This window comes from Echinops telfairi, unplaced genomic scaffold (assembly GCF_000313985.2).
Source record: "Echinops telfairi isolate 266 unplaced genomic scaffold, ASM31398v2 ScPeMD7_443;HRSCAF=831, whole genome shotgun sequence".
Classification (NCBI taxonomy): Eukaryota; Metazoa; Chordata; class Mammalia; order Afrosoricida; family Tenrecidae; genus Echinops; species Echinops telfairi.
The window spans coordinates 29044284-29061753 of record NW_022104341.1 but is presented as its reverse complement, the minus strand read 5'-3'; the positions used below and the strand labels follow the sequence as shown (position 1 = coordinate 29061753).

The window sequence follows — 17470 nt, the reverse complement described above, 5'->3', positions numbered from 1 at the left end:
AGATAACTTCCCCATCTCTTAAATGGTTTGTCACTGGTCTTTGAGCACAAGTACATGAATTTTGTCAACATTTTAGCGCATTGGGGAAGCTGACAGACTTCCAGAATGAGGTTTGTCATCAATTTACATTTTCCTTGTTTTTGAAATGTGAAAATCACTCGTTTCCCATACTGCTGTCCTTGTAAGCAGTGTTCAAAATCACAACAGTTTCTGCGGCATTTTTCCCAAGCACGACATAAAATTTCACAGCTGCACACTGTTCTCTTTAATTGGCCATCACACAAAAAACGAGTTTGAGTGAAACGTTTTACAAAACAATTCACTATTACGAGAGAGGATCTTCCCAGCTGATGCCACTGGGTGCACTAACTTAAAGCGAGTTCCAGGATACTCTCCTAGGGGGAAACATTTGCACTATGAAAGCTCCTCCCAGTGAAGCTTTTTCCTTTTTTGGGTGTGGGGGGTGGGGAGTACCCTCTCATATATAATTTTGTGCTTGACTAACTTTGTGCAGTATGATGGTTTCCAGGTTCATCCATGTCATGAGATGTTTTGTGCTTTCATCATTGTTTTAGGGATACATAGTATCTCATCGTGTATATGTACCACCGTTTCTGTATCTGTTTTCTACTGATGGGCATTTAGGCTGTTTCTAGCTTTTTCATATTGTGAACTCTGCTGCAATGAGCATGGGGGGCCATAAATCTGTTCATGTTGTATCTCTTGCTTCATTGGGGCATCTACCCATCAGAGATATTGCTGAGTCATAAGAGATTTCCATTGTGAGTTCTACAATGGTTGCACATGTTCCACACTCTCCACATTCTCTGCAGAATTTGTTGTGTGTTTGAATTGGGTTATCATTGTCTATGTAAAGTGATATCTTATCATTTTGATCTGTGTCTTCTGGATGACTAGTGATCATGAGCAGTTAATCGGGTGTTTGTTAGCCATTTCAGTGTCTCTCTCTTTTTGTGTGTGAACTGTCTGTTCAAGTGTTTTGCTCACTTTTTAATTGGATTTTTTTTCTTACTGAGTTATTTTAGTATTAGTCCCTTGTCCATTGTTTCATTGCTAAAAAAATTGGCCCATCTTTGTGTTCCTTTTCACCCTTTGGAGGAAGTTTTTAGATGCTCATAAGTGTCTTATTTTTAGTAGGTGTCAGTGATCTGTTGTGTCTTCTACCAGGTGTGTGCCCCTTATTATGTTTGGTAGTATGTACATGCCCTGCAGTAGGGTCCTGTTTGTCCCAATTTTATCATTGATAATTTGTATAACTCTGGGATTTACATTTTGGTCTCTGATCCGTCCTGGATTCATTTCTGTGCATGTGGCAAACTATGGGTCCTGTTTCATTTTTATTCAGATGGAAATCCAATTATGCAAGTAGCATTTGTTGAAGAAGTTGTCTCTTTTCTATTTAATGTTTTTTTTGGACTTTGTCAAACTTCAGTTGTGAATAGATGGATGGATTTACAGAATAGCTACACTTTATTGTATATCTTTCTCCACTTAAACATGTTCATTTTAGAAAGAAAATTTGAAGTCCTAACATTGAAGATTTCAGAAAGAAATCTATATGTGATAATTGAGTACTTAGTCTCACACTCTGAGACAGTGATTTAATTTGGAGCCAAGAAAGAGGTATAGTTGAATTCAACAGATACCTGCCATATATCAGGCATTGTTTGGGAATTCACATATGCTATAAACTCATAAATCCCAGGAGATACCCTAAAGTGATTTATTTTGCATGCAACCCAGTGGGTAAAAGAATAATTATTTATTAGGTGCTGTATCCCCTGGTGGAATAGTGGGTTGTTAACAGCATATTGGGTTGTTAACAGCAAGATCAACAGTTTGAAACCACCACCTGTTCCACTGGGAAAATATGAAGCTTTCTATGTCTATAAAGATTTACAGTCTCAGAGACACACAGAGCAGTTCTACTCTGTCTCATTGGGTCAATGTGAGTTGGAATTGACATGATGGCAGTGGATTAGAGAGTTTATGTCTGAGAGCCTTGGTGGCATAGTGGGTTACATGTTGGACTGTTCACTTCAAGGTCAACAGTTCAAAACCACCAGCCACTCTGTGGGAGAAAGATGAAGCTTTCTATTCCCATAAAGATTTACAGTTTCAGAAACCCAGAGGCAGTTCTATTTTGTCTTATAAGGTTGCTATGAGTTGGAATTGAGTCGATGGCAGTATTATGTCCCAGGCACTATAGTAAGTTACATATGTTCTATCTCATATAGTTAGCCCATCGTCCCTGCACTTACATGGCAAAGCTCACAGAAATTTCTCCTTCAAAAGGTTTCTCTGCTTCAATGGATTCTTCATGAGCCATGGTTGGAAGAGGAGCTATAAGGTCCAACCAACCATTCCAAAGGCCCGTGTTAGATATGGTGCGAAAGTGAAGAGCAACAGGCTTAACCGGGTCCTCTACTCAGCATCTTAGAGGAGTGGTAGGACACATCGATCAAGAACAATATTGTAAGAATTTGTAACAAATCTGCAACCTTGTTCATCTCTCCATGTTGGCTCTTCTGTTTTAACCCTCTCATGTAAGTTACCTCATTTAAGTAGGCTCTATTAGATCTACCAGATAAAAATAAAACCTAACATAGATTTGGGTGACCAGAAGCAATTTGAAACCCAAGCCACAATCATGAGCTGAGTTCAGTCATTGTAGCTGGCCAGATTAACCTAAGCTATATAAGGACTGAAACACAAAGATGAAGTGGAGACAAATCTTGGAAAGCCAAATAAATCCTATATCATACCCACGCCCCCTGAGATTATTCTACCTCATAGCAATCATAGGGTTTCCAAGGCTGTAAATTGTTATGGGATCAGATCCCAAGGGTAGTCTGATGGGTTTGAACCATTGACCTTGCAGAGAGCAGTCCAACTGCTTAACCAATAGCATCACCAGGATTTCTTGAGCAACCAGATAGTACCTGGAATAAGATTGCTAATAACAGCAATTATGCTGTGCTTATATTTTGCATGACATTGTTCCTCGTACTTTGCTATGCTAATTCATTTAATCTGTTCTACCACCCAATAAGGTGTGTAAGAGAGAACTTTATATCAAAGAGCAATTGTGCATTAAGAAAACATCCCAGCTCAGTCCAGATCAAATCCATAAGTATGATATTACCCATATGTTGATACTAGTCCATGCATTTCTCTTTAGGCTGACACAGCCATGCAATGATGCCGAATGCCGGAATATCATAGGCCAGAGGATGGAAACTCTTGTGGATCCAGTGGTGGTGAAACCATCTCAGCGCTAATGTGGGTATCCACATGCCTCCTCCAGCTCTTGGGCTCTGGCTGCATCAATGTAGTTCCACCAGGCTTGTCACGAGGTGTGTCTGGATGGGAGTGCCTGTGTGTATCTGGCTTCTAGTGAGCTATTTATCTCTGTGATGCTTCCAAATGAGGTCATCAAGCTGCGACCTGATTGACAGGCTAGACTCCACCCCTCCACAAAGTCAGATTATGCAATTACCACGATTGCTTAACAAAAACATCCTTTGGAGTGACAGCAGTGTTTGTCCTCAGCCTATCCCCAGGGTCCTGAGAGTTTCTTTTACTGTAAATGGAGCAGAGGGCTGTTTCTTTTACTGTAAATGGAGCAGAGAGCAAGGTAGGACTTATCATAGAGACAGTAGGTGGTCTGAAGAGATACAAGCCATATCAGTCCACACCTACATATTACACACACACACACACACACACCATGGCCACCAACAATAGCATGCACTTAAGCAAGCATCATGTTGACCCTTCCTTCCCTCAGCGAGTAACAATTCTACACCATGACTTGTGCTGAGTAAGGGGAATGACCAGCTGTCTTCTGGGAAGGGAGACATTTGGGTGTCCTGGTTTTCTAGCCCTGGATGGGGATCAGTACTGAAGAGACTAGGGAATCGCATTCCCACACATATCCACCTACAACCCATACCCCTACAGCTTGGCTTCTGTGATCTGATGTAAGGGAAGGGTCTGGGGCCTTTGGCTTCCTGTAATTCTGTAGCAAGTGGCAGTGGCCCTCCAAACCCCACTTTGCACGTATCTATACCCCATGACCCCAATGTCCAAAGCTCTCTCCTCAACATCAGGGTGGGGAAGGTCCTTATAAGCATTTACATAATAGGTTCCCTCTTGAAGGTGCCAGCATCTCCAGGGGACTGGTTGGGATTTGAGGTGGGGATCCCCTCAAAAGGATCCTGCAACTGAGTCAGGAGTGTCTTGCTCTTCATATGGATCGACTTGGGTGCCGAGCTCGCCGACTTTGGCCAGTTCACATAATGTTGGAGGATTTCCACTCCAAAGGCATAGTGTTCCACATTGAAGAGACTACGGGATCTGTCCACATGCCTGTCCACAGCCACGATCAAGGAGAGGTGGACAGGCAGGCTGACAGCCTCACGTATAATGGCCAGAGTAAAGACTCCATCGGCAGGGATACCCGCTGCTCCCATGCTAGACGATGCGGCACGGAGATCTTCACAAAGTCCAGGGACAGCTGGCTTCTCTGGGCAATGAACACCGCCTGCACTCCCGGGAAGAGCGTGTTGCTGTCCATGGTGCCGAAGGCAGAATAAAGCAGCTGATGTGCTTGGACACGCCGTTCTTCTCCACGCACTTCATCATCATCATCATCATCATCATCATCATCACCATCAGCAGCAGCAGCAGCACCGGTGGTGTAATTGGAGGTAGTCCCAGAGGTGACAGCCAGCTAGGTCATGATGCCCGCAAGAAGCTGTAGGGGAGCTTGGTGATGAACAGAAAGTAGATGAGAGTCGTAACCAGAAGTCCACGGCCCAGCAGGTGAGGAGCGGTCCCACGACCTGCAACTTCCTGATGTCGCAAGCCACAAGATGCCCGGTCCTGCGCCATGGTATAATTGTAGACACTGTGTCAATACAGCTACTGGAAGATCTTCCTCTTTTTCCATAGGAAACTCAAGTTGAACAAGTTGCTCCCCCATTGAGCCTTGCTCCCTTAAATGACAGTGTACCCCGCTTTCAAACCAGTTCTCAATTTGCACTCAGAGTTGCCATGCAATCTCTTCTGGTGGGGTAGTTGAAAACAGTGTTTTGTGTCAGATAAATTCAGTTCCACCTCCATGCTGCTTTCCTTCCTCCACACGGAGACCAATCCTATGGGTCCCAAATCACGTCTCATAATGTGAACCCACTCCTCCAGATTACAGTCAGCTTTGATTTCAAAGACGGTGCTGGTCTCTGTCTTATTATGTTGGCCTCCAGGTTCTGTCAAGTTTGTTTCAGAGTAAACTTTCCAGAGTACGTAATAGGCCCCAGGAACAAAAACAAATGTTGATAGCAAGAAAGAGAAGCAAGGTGCATTACTCGGGCATTGGCATCTTTTGGTAGAGATCAGGGGAAACATGACAAGCGTGACTCCTATTACTGTTATAGCATATTGCATTCAGCTGTGATGGAGAAGAACTGTGAAAGTGTATCCTGAGGTATTTTCACTTCATGCATTTGGCATTGTTATTAGTTATTGCATTTAAGATACATGGGTCTGTTTACTCCTCATGTTTCCTCCCAGAGAAAATGTTAACCTTGGAGAAGGAATATTTGATGTTACAAATTATCTACTTTGCTATTCCTCATTTCCCTGTTAGTATGCAACTATTTGTTTAGTTTCCCTTAGCAAATGAAGTTTCAAGGGCATTTCTAGAATATAAATAATATAAAAAGGAAGGAGAGGCCGAACGTATTTTTTTTCTTTTCCTCCTTCTTTGTGTGTGTGTGTGTGTGTGTGTGTGTGTATTCAGAAGCAGCACTGGATCATGCATATGTATGAATCAACAAAATCAGGTTAGCTAAGAAATTGGAAATTGCACTCCAGTAGAACATTTGTCTTGCTCTAGAGATCTTTGTTATGGATTTGAAGGACTAATAGAAAATCACCAGCATGACTGGAACAGATGTTTTTTATGGACTTGGGTTGCTAATAGTCTTTTTAGCTTCTCCTAAGAACTTAATCAGATTCCTCACTTGTCTTCAATACCTGAAATTAGGTTGACATTGTCCAAAATGCACACTAACAAGCTGCATTAAAAATGCCATAAATTGGAATCGGGGTGTGTGTGGGGTGGATACTGGAGCTTTCTACAAAGCAGAATAAATTTTAAAGGCTGCAAATAGAGATGGATGATAGATAAATAGATCAATCAATAGACTGATGATAGGAAGAGAAAAAATAATATCAACTTTAGACTTTTAGATAATAACATGAGACTGGCAGGACATGATTTGCTAACCACAATTTTCTTAAGGCAGAAGAGATTTCCTTTATTCACAGGAATGACAGGACCACACACATACAGCTAAAATGAACAAAAGCCAAATAAGGGAAAATAAACTCTAAATGCTGCTCCTCTGCTTACCTTCATGATATATCTGGAAACACTTTTTCTAAGAATTCGTAAGCAAGGTGTTTTCTGTCTAAGCCCTTTCTCCCAGTGGAGGCTAAAATTGATCAATTTTGCAGAAATCAAAAGAGGTAAGAATCAGCAGCTAACAAGCTTCCTGATGTCACTGGGTAGACTGTTTGTTGCCATCTTCTTAAACTGCATGAGTAGGTGCAAATGGGGCACCCGCCCCCAGCCTTGCCCTCTCTCTGCCTGTCTCGGTTGGAGCACACCCCTGCTGGGCACACCTAGTCTCATTCAGCTTAAAACCCTCTTGCCATCTGCTTCCTCCATTTCCACAATTTATGTTCCACTCATTAATGGAATGATGATACAGGGTGACAAGGAGAAGCAAGCCTACTAGCAAACCAGTCTACCTTGACTATTTCCTAAGCTGGTTTCCTTCCCAGCTTTACACGTGTTAACTATATCAATACGAGCAAGTCTGTTGAGCTCAGAGATTTTGTTTATGCTCTGTATAATGTGTGTATATCTTATCTGCTTCTCAAGATTGCTGTGAGGTAGGAATGAATAATTCATAAGACAGTATCTGAAAGAGCATATCACACATAGTAAGCAGGCAGTAGATGGTTATTATTATCATTTACTAATTCATTAATTCCACAAGCATATTTTGAGCGTTCCCGAATTGTATGTTATGAGAATATATAAAAATAAGATACAATCCTGACCTGCCTGCAAGCTCCTATCTTAGCAAAAGATACATGGAGATAAATAACTACCCTATATAACACACAACTAAAGGTACTAAAGATGGCTTTTGTTTAATTAGCGTTTATCAATAAGATGAGTGTGAGAAGGAGCAGAAAAACTATTTGAAAAAAATTACTATATTTTCACAAATTTGATGAAAAGCATCAACCCACAGATGCAACAAACTTAAGCAGGAAAAGTTACAGAGGAAACCACATCTAGGCATTTTATGTTCAAATTGTAGAAAACAGAAAAGTAAAAATAAAAACTTAAAAGCAGCTAGAGAAGAAAGACCCATTGCAGGTGAACAAACTAGCATGATTTCTGATCTGAGCAGAGACATTTCAAGCCAGGCCACAGTGAATGTAATCATCAAATTGCTAAAGAAAATAAAGACTGTCGACTAGAATTATGCATCTATAGGCAATAGATTCCAAATCTGATAAATTAAAATACTTTTCAGATAAACAAAAGAGGAGAAAGTCCAAGGAACAGGAGGTCCACGCTGTAAGAAATGGCAAAGAAAAAATTTAAATTGAAGACAAATAAGATTGGATGGGAATATAGATTTAAAAGAAGAAATCGTGAGATAGGAAATGGTGAAAATGTGAGGAAATACAATAGATGATTTTCTTTCTTAATTTCTGTGAAAGAAAATATAATAACAAGGTATTATGCGATAGTAACATATCAATAACATACACCATCCATTTATCAATAGGTGCACAAATTAAGGGGGAGAGAAAATAGGCATGGAAAGCTTTTGCAACACACAGTAATATATTAATTTAACAAATAAATTGAGTTAAGTGAGTTAAGTTAGGAATAAAATATTTTAAGTTTTAGAGATGTCTCTAAACAAACAGTTAAAAACAAAGCAGTATAACTAAAAAAGCTAGTTGAAACTCCAAATTCACTGCCATAAAGTTTATGCAACTCAGCGACCGTAGGGCAGAGTAGAACTGCCTCGGTGTGTGTCTGAGACTGCAACTCTGACAGGAAGAGAAAGGCCTGTCTTTCATCCATGATAGTGGTTTTGAACTGCTGACCTTGCAGATAGCAACCCAATACATAACTACTACACCACCAGCTAAGAGAGGAGAAAACATGAAATACAATCATGCTTGCATAGCTTTTGTTTGGGCAAAGTCTGACCACGCATGCATCTTTGGTCTCAATCCATGTGAAGTCTATTATATTAAAAAGCTGAGGCACATATAATAATTTGTAATAACAAGTGAGTACTGCTTTGTGGTACACATCAAAATATTATCATTATTTTGTTAAAGATGTTTTAGTATATCTACCTGTGTTTCTTAGATTTAAAAAATATATACCTAGAATGGTACACTATATACACTATACTAAGACAAACATTTGACTATTTTAACTTACCTACCAAATTGACTTAAAGACAGGTTTAAGAATGGAACTTATTTCTAATCTGGAGACTGGCTATATGTGATTTGGTATTCACACAATGTTCAAAACACATAGCATTGTCTCTTACAGAATGTAGCATGGATGTCAAATGACACATGACTATAATGTTAGAAAAAACTTGAAGAAAGGGAAAAGCTAGAAAGGAAGAACAGAGAAAATGGGGTGGATAGGACACACATGAAGTTACAGATTTTAATTCAGAAAAATGGATAATTGTATTAAATGCAGATGTAATACACATAATAATCTAAATGATCAGACTGAGTGAAATAAAAACAAAATATACAACTCAAGAGACACAGCTAAAATATAAACACAGATGTTTGAAAGCCTGGAGAAAGGATAGAAGAATCCATACTATGCAAATAAGTATGTAAAACTTGGATTGGGTCTATGACTATTAATGCCAGACAAACTCGAATTGAAAACAAGAGATGCCATTAGGCATAAAGGAAGACATCTGACAATGTTAAATGAACCAATTTGTCCAAAAGACTACCAATAGTCACTGTCTATGTATACAAACTTGTATACTAACTTCAAAACACATGAAGCAACTACTGAGAGAACAGAAAGGATATATAGATAAGCTCCCAATTACACTCGGAGAGTTTCATACTCCTCCACTTTCAGAATATACGGACACCAAAACCTTAAAAATGTGGAAACACTATCAACTTCATCTAAATGACCCAAGTACTTTACCCAATCAAAGAAAAATGCAAATTCTTCTCAAGTATGCATAGAATATTTACCAAAACAAACAACATGGTGGTCAATAACCCAAGTCTCAATACGTTTCAAAGAAAGAAAATTATATATGGCACGAAGTTGGACAACAGTGAAATAGAAAACAGACAAGCAAAGCTAAAAGTTGGCAATTGATAAAATTGAGAAACTCCTCAACAACACAATAAAAAAAGTAGATAAAATATAAAAAACACTCTCAGAGAACAAAGAAGAGACATCACTATGGGACTTTTATACATTTAGAATAATAAGGGACTATGCTGAAAACTTTATACGACTAACTTTCATAGCTTGCATGAAATGGATAAATTCCTTGAACGATACAACTTTCAAGTTGAAGCTGAAGGTGAAGTGAGAAGAAAGAGGATACAAAGAGCACTCCATCAGTTAAAGGATGTAAATGTGTAATTTGAAAATATTACCAATGGTTTTATGGATACATACCATAAAATGTCAAAGATGACAAATCTTACATCGAAACTTCCAGAAAATGGGGAAGAAGGAAGATTTCTCTGCTCTTCCACAGGCAATATACCCTTGATACCAAAAGCTGACAAACACATAACAAGAAAGCTAAAAGTAATCCTTAACAATATCAGGAAATGAAACTCAGCAACGAGGCTAAAAAGAATACCGTGTGATCACGTGGGTGCTGTCCCAGGAGTAGAAAGATATTTTAAAACTCAGTAAGTAACCAGTTCATGAAAAGAATAAAGGAGCGATTGAGAAATTCTGAAGGGAGACCGTCCTTGCCCTGAGAGATGATCCAAAGAAGCTACAGGGAGAAGTGGAGAAATAGCAACAGCTACACAGGCCTGGAGTAAGTCCATGTCAGGGCGGCAGACGCCAGAGGCACAACTAACTGAAATAAAGCCGTGAAGGGGGAACTGACCCTACTGGATAGGTCCAATGTGGATTTTAAACGTCTGGGCCCTGCGTTAGTCAAATAGGACCTAGGGGAGGCCCACGCTAGCGTGGGGAAGGAGCTAGACTCTATTACAGCTGAAGTTACACGCTAGGAAGGCCAGCTTAGGGACCTGGAGAAGCAGTCAGAGGGACAGGGAAAGCTGAGCTGCACTGCAATGGGAGTTCTAGCAGGCCCAGGCACAAAGGTAGGGCCTCCTGAGAAGGCCAGAGCTTGTGCCGGAAGGGAAAGGGAGGGAATGGGTCAGCTGCATGGTCTATACTGCAGCTAATACATGTGAAAACACCAAAAATTTAAAAAAAGAATAAAGGAGAAAAGCTACCTTATCATCTCAAGAGATACAAAACCATTATTTTGCATGATTAAATATCAGCATAATAAAAAGAAATAAAATAAGTAAGTAAAAATTCAGCAATATAGGAAAGGGAAGGAACTTCCTAATTCTGACAGAAGGGATCTATTTAAAAAATATTCAGCTGACATGAGATGTAAGGAATAGCGTCTGCTCCCATCACCAGTATTTCACATGATAAAAGGGGTCTCTAAACCAAAGCCAAAACCCAACTCACTGCATTGAGACTGGCTCCTTGGGATCGACTGGTGGTTTCGAACTGCTGGCCTTGCATTTAGTAGCCCAAGGCATAACCCCCTATGTACTTACAGATAACAACAACAACAAAAAGCATATTTTAAAAATGTACTAATGAGTGAGTTTAGCAACGTAATAGGATGCAAGGTTAAAATCACAATTTTTGATCTATCTACTAACAATGAACAAGTGGATGTAAAAGATACCGTCAATAAGAATAAGGAGTCCTGGTGGTGTAGTGGTTATGCCTTGGCCTGTGATCGGCCTGGTTGGAAGTTTAAAACCATCAGCAGCTCCACTGGAGAAACACTGGGCTTTCGACACCCTTCAGAGTTATGGTCTCAGAACCCCTCATGGGGTTGCTGTGTACTTCAGGCCCGGAGTTTTTTAGTTTATAAAGACAGTGCAACATTGAATACTTATATTTGTGTATTGTTGTTGATTTAGTTGCTGTGGAATAGATTCTGACTAATGGCAACCCTATGTGGGTAGAGTAGAATTTCTCCACAGACTTTTCAAAGATAGGACCTTTTGGAAGTAGATGGCCAGGCCAGGTTCCCAAGAGTCCTACATGGGTTTGAACCATTAGCCTTTTGCTAAACATCATGCACTTAACTGTTTGCACTACCCAAGGAGGAAGTTAGCAAGCAACGACAAAGGCATAAAATAACAAAAATAATCTTGACCGAGAGCAAAGAAGGCTTGTACAATCCCCGAAGTCTTATCATAAAGTCAGAGTTTTCTCAGCAGAGGAATGTTGATGGAGTGGAACCTGACTCACAGCCACCACACTCACAACAGAACGCAACACTGTCCTGTCCTCTATCATCTTTTCAAAAGCATTCATAGAGTTTTAATTGTATGAGTTATGTATTTAATTCTGAAGTTCTACTTCTCCCTTTGTCTAATCTGCCTGTTTGACTATTTTTCATACTCTTCTATTCCTTAGTTGTTTTATGTATTTTATTTCTTTAAAGTGCTAAACAAATATTTTCCACCTAATAATTTGAATATTTGGAGTCTTTATAGATCCAATTGTACCGATTTTTGTTTCTGTTGATTACTATTCTTGGTGGCTTGGCTCTGCAAGCCTCGTGTGAGTGTGTGTTCACTGTCCTTGAAACTCTTATTCATGGCATTTTTCTAGCGTGTATGTGCCCAATTCTTCCAGACGTTTATGAACACTTTAAACTAAATCTGTGACTTGAATTTCTGGGGCCATGCAAATATGTAATTATATGATTTCCAAGATTTCTATGTGTGTTTGAACCATCTACCTTACTGCTAAGAGTCCTGTACTTAATAATCAATACAAACAAAAATTAGTGTAACTGCGCATACAAAATTGAAAATATGAAAATTATTAGTTATAAAATATGAAAATTGTTCATTTAATATTTTAAATGAATAAAATATGACTAAAGAATAGGAAAGTATGAAAAATACCCAGGCAGGTAGATGTATTTATATATAACCTAATATATATTTATGTATTCCCTTAAGAACCCAGATTGAGTTTGGAAAATCACCTTACTAATGGGTGATGGCATAAAATGTTCTTCAAGTTCAAAATTCAAAAGAATTGCTTTTTTGTGGATCCAGCTTTATATGGGGTCTCTAACCATCATTTGAACCCACCAGAAGCTCCCCTGGAGAAAGATGCGGCTGTTTTCTTCCATAATGAGTTCCACTCTTGAAAACCCTCTATAGGGTCAACATGAGTCACAACAGCTGTGGGTTTCTATGACTCCTACTTTGCTTGTGGCTGGGGAAGCCTTAGTGACAATGTCCAGTAAGCCCTGGACTGTTAATGGAAGCTCCTCAGTTCAAACCCACCAGATGATTCTCAGAAGAAAGATTAGTGATCTGCTCCTAGGAAGATTTACAGCCTCAGAAGCCCTAGATAGGTATTATGCAGTTGAATTATAGCCCTATATGAACCCTTGATAATTTATAAATTATTATTTTGTCATATCTTACACTGTCCAACATCTCCCTTCACCCACTTTTCTGTTGTCCGTCCCCCAGGGAGGAGGTTAGATGCAGATCCCTGTAATCGGTTGTATGTTTTTACCGGAAATATTTTTCACCTTGCCATATTGTTGAAAAGAATGTCTTAGTTTCTTGTTTTTCCATGAGCCATTATATTATCATTTCCCTATTTAACTAAATATAATTCTAAAACAAATAGATATCATTCACTTGTAGATATCCTTCCAATGTTGGAAGGTGGGGTGCTAGTCCCTTTATGTTCTGGCCAGTTGAAAACAGTCACTAAAAGCCAAGTAGGGAGCAAGATACACTTATTAATTGATGCCCCATTATTCCAGAATTCAGAAACTCCTGGAAAAGTTGGAGAGATTACAAGCCGAGCACCCCAGGCACTACTGAATGTTTCTATCTGAAGGACTGAGGTTGTAAAGTGAGACCAAGACATTGACCTAACCAGTTGCATGGAAGTTCTGGGTCTGTTTCATGAATTTAATTATGGCAAAATGGAGACTCTGAAAGAATGTAGGTCTCGATTTGGATGCAAGTCAAATCACTTAGTTATGGAGAAACAGAAAGAGGTTTGGCTAGTCTAAGAAAACTGAAACTAAGAGATGAGAGAGTGTGTTTCTTGACAACCCTTTGTGGAATGTGGCTTCTATAAGCCATTTTTTCTCTAGGAAAGGAACAAATAGGGAGTGGGACAATTGTTTAATATGTTCTTGCTAGTACTTCCAAATGAGATGACTTTTCCTGTTGTCTGTAAGGTATGGTGGGACACAGAAATAGCAATAATGTTGCTTCCTATACATAATTTATTTAATCATTTCTTTAATATCAGATCTTTAGGTTGTTCTCCATTGTTTATGCCACAGTGAACATATTTGCATATACACCTTTGGCCACATCTTAGATTCTTTCCTACAGAAATGTTGGTTCCCAGAAAAGGGCCTGGTTAAGGCTTTTGGCATAAAGACCTTTCTAAAAAGGCTGAGTGCTCTCATTTATATTCCCCTGGAATGGTCTTGCCATACTGTGCCAGAATTACAAATGACTATGAAAAAAGATTTGATCAACAGATTTCTAAAAAGATAGAATCTAATTGTTCAATAAATTCATTTTATTCTAATTAAAGCAGTATAATTTTCTTGTGTCTACCTGTTTATATTGGGTAAGTCCTTTGCCTATTTCTATTGTGGAAGTGGTTTTTATTTGTAATTTTCTCTGTAAAGCTCTTTACATTTTAATGGGAATTCCAGGGTGGTGCAAATGATTAAACCCTCAACTACTAGCCGAGAGGTTGTTGCCTGAAACCCACCAAGAGATGCCTCAGACGATCCAAACCACTGTCATCGAGTTCATTCCAGCCCACAGCAACGGAAGCTGTAACTCTTGACAGAAGCAGGCAGCCTCATCTTGCTCCTGCAGAGTGGCTGGTGGGTTTGAACCACCTATCTTGAGGTTAGTAATACAATGAGCACTAAAAGGGCACTGCTTCTGAGAGGTCAGAGCCTTGGAAACCGCCTAGGGCAGTTCTCTCGGCACGTGAGTCAGAATTGACTCGACAGCAGCGAAGGACGACAGCAGTGCTGGTTTTCTGACAACAACAAGGCAGGGTTTGTGGCCAGCTTTCCTCCCTGTGTCCTGCGTTTCCTTTTACTTGTGATCTAACTTTTACAAATCCCCTTTTCCTGGAATTCTAGGTGGGCACATGACCCCCTCTCTAGGCACTACCTTTTCAAACCCTTACTGCTAAACAGAGATTTGGCTAATTATTGCCAGTGGGATACGAGTAACCAGTGATGGCTGGCATTTGCTGACCGGGTCTGGAGACAGCGGACATGCTTCCTCCACGTCCTCCTCCCACCTTCAAACTGAAACCCCAGGGTTGGCAGAAACGCAGGAGCTACGATGCTCAAGGAGCTGGAAATGCACAGTCTTGGAAAGAATTTGAGGGAAATTTAATCTTAGGTGAGAGAACATAAACCGCTTCTTTATTCTTTAAGCTACCATGTTTTCGACTCCTTATTAACCCCTAAACTATTTCTTTATGAAATTTTAGAATGCTTTTATACGGAAAGTTCTTTTCTCAAGCCAATGTCTTATAGTTATCTTATGTCTTATAACTATCTTATAGTTATTTTCCCATACTTTTATAGTACAAGTTTTTTTAAAGTTTGTTTCCTGTTTGTTTTTCATATGATTTTCTGTTTATGAAGCCTAGGATAGATAGATCTGTACAGACAATAAGTGGATTGATAATCACCTAGGGGCATGGGAGGGTAAGGGGGTTGGGTTGGAGAACAATAATGAGGGGAGCTAACAATAATGAGTACCCAAAAAAGATGTTCTGAAATTGATTATGGTGATGATTGCACAAATCTTCTTAGTATAATTGAATGATAAAATTTTATGATATGTGAAGTACATCCCAATAAAAGTCTAATAATAAAAAAGTAGCATTTTAATATGAAGATTTAATTTTAGTTGAACATCAGGCCAAGTTGCATCATTTTCCCCAATCCCAAAATTTATTCACTTGTTTCAGCACCAGTTAATGAATAATAATTTATACTCCAATGATTTATAGTGTCATCTCTGTATGAGTTAAATCTTACAAAATTTAATATTTCTGCAATATCTATTCTGTCTCACTTATTTCCTTTCCATATTATGTAGATAATATATAACATTTTTAATATTATTACTTTACAGTATCACTTAATGGAACAGCTCTTCATTCTTTGAACTTGCATTTCAAAATTTTCTTCACTATTTTTTCCGCCCATTTATTATATGTATTCCAGAGTCACTTTGTCAAGTCTTTGCCTTTTCCATTCCACATGAAAAAAAGGCTTATTATGATTTGGATCAGTATTGAATTAATTTTGCATTCATCTACATTAATTTTAAGTCATTAATATTTTTTATAATAACGAATCTAAGAATATGGCATATCACTACATTTATTTGTTATAACTGACACAATCTCAGTAGTTATCTTCATAGAACCCTTTATATTCTTTAATATAAATAAACAAATTAAGCAACACATATAATTAATATTACACTTTCCCATATTAATGGTCTCTTTTCCTATTCTATTTTCTGAATAACTATTCAGATATGCTACAAAGCTTTGGCTTATCACGTTTTAATTTTTAGGTGATCTGTTGTTTTGCTAGCTTCCTCCTGGAGAAGGCATGCTGGGATTGACCAGCACACAGTACACAGCACTGGGTAGGTGAGATGGCCAGCCGCTTATGAACCATATGTACTCATGTCCCGGGTATAGGACAATGGGCGCCATGCGGGGCAACACAAGTGCTGCCTTCAGGAATCCAGTGAGCCAGCAGGAACTGTGGGGAGCAGGCTTTGTAGTAACAAGAGAGTCAGGAGCTCCCCCATTCCTGTGGATGTGGGACTTGTTTGGATAATTTCATAGGCTGCAAGGGAATGAAATCTACTACGCAGAGGACTGGGTGGGAGAGCAACTGAACTGATTGATCGGACTCACCAGGTAGAAGGCCCTTCCTGTTAGGTGGAAGGCATCATTGGTAAGAACAAGGGAGCTCACAACTGGGCTTGTGGGTCTCTGGGAGGCTCAATTATATGAAATTTTAGGGCTGGCTATATGCCTATTTAGTAACTTTGTTTATCATCTGATTCTTTTTTATGCATTTCCTCTGCATTGTGATAGAGCTCCTCAATTGAATTCTGCACAATCCCTGGCATGGTTTTATTCCATGACAGTTCTCTTTACTGCTTCTAATATGGATCATATTTCATTTTCAGTTTCCTTGTAACCTTTCCTTATCCCAGCCACATCCTTTTTCCTCTCCTTCTATTGGTGTTATATATACACTTCTCAGTTCCTTTATTGAAAGCCATTTAGTTTGGATGTTTAAAAGAAAGTTGAGTGCACAAGACTTTTAACAGCAGTTTTTGTAATACAGGGATTGGAATCATAAACTTCTTAAGTATAGGGAAGCCATATTATTGACATGGCTTATTTGTTACAATCCAGTGCTTTGTTGTATATGTTAAGTCTGACAATGTTTGTTTATTTTTTTCTCAGCCAACATTTATTTTTATGAGTGTTTAATAAATAGAAACCTTATTTTATTTACACCCTCTGGGTAGGCAAGGCATCTTGCCTCGATAAATTTCCTTCTTCTAACTGTGTCAGTCAGGGTCCCAGCACGAAACAGATGGCACACTTTAATTGGGAAATTCGAGGAGAGTCTAATAAAGAGACTATTTACAAGGATGTGGATGAGGAGCGGGGCAAACTCACAAGGGAGGAAACCATACTCCAGAGTGCGTGAAGCCCTAGGCTTAAATGATCTTGAAAAGAAGTGGGTATGAGATCCCAGGGAAGGTGAGAAAATGGTTGGAGACAACTTCCCGACTGGAGAAGTGTCTTTCAGTTGAGGGCACTCCTGGTTAACAGGGAGCCAGCTCTGGGAATAAATGACCAGTGTCTCTCCCACCCCTGGCTCTCTTTCTCGTCCTCTCTCTTGGCCAAACTCAACAGACAGAAGGCTAAGGATTCTGTTCATCAGGCCTTAAAGCTCAGTCCCTGGGGACTGAGTCT

General features: G+C 39.3%; 1 pseudogene; it reads right to left on the bottom strand.

Moving 5' to 3' along the window:
• Nucleotides 1–4157: 4157 nt before the first annotated feature.
• LOC115870154 lies at nt 4158–4917 on the bottom strand (annotated as a pseudogene).
• Between the last annotated feature and the right edge of the window lie 12553 nt (nt 4918–17470).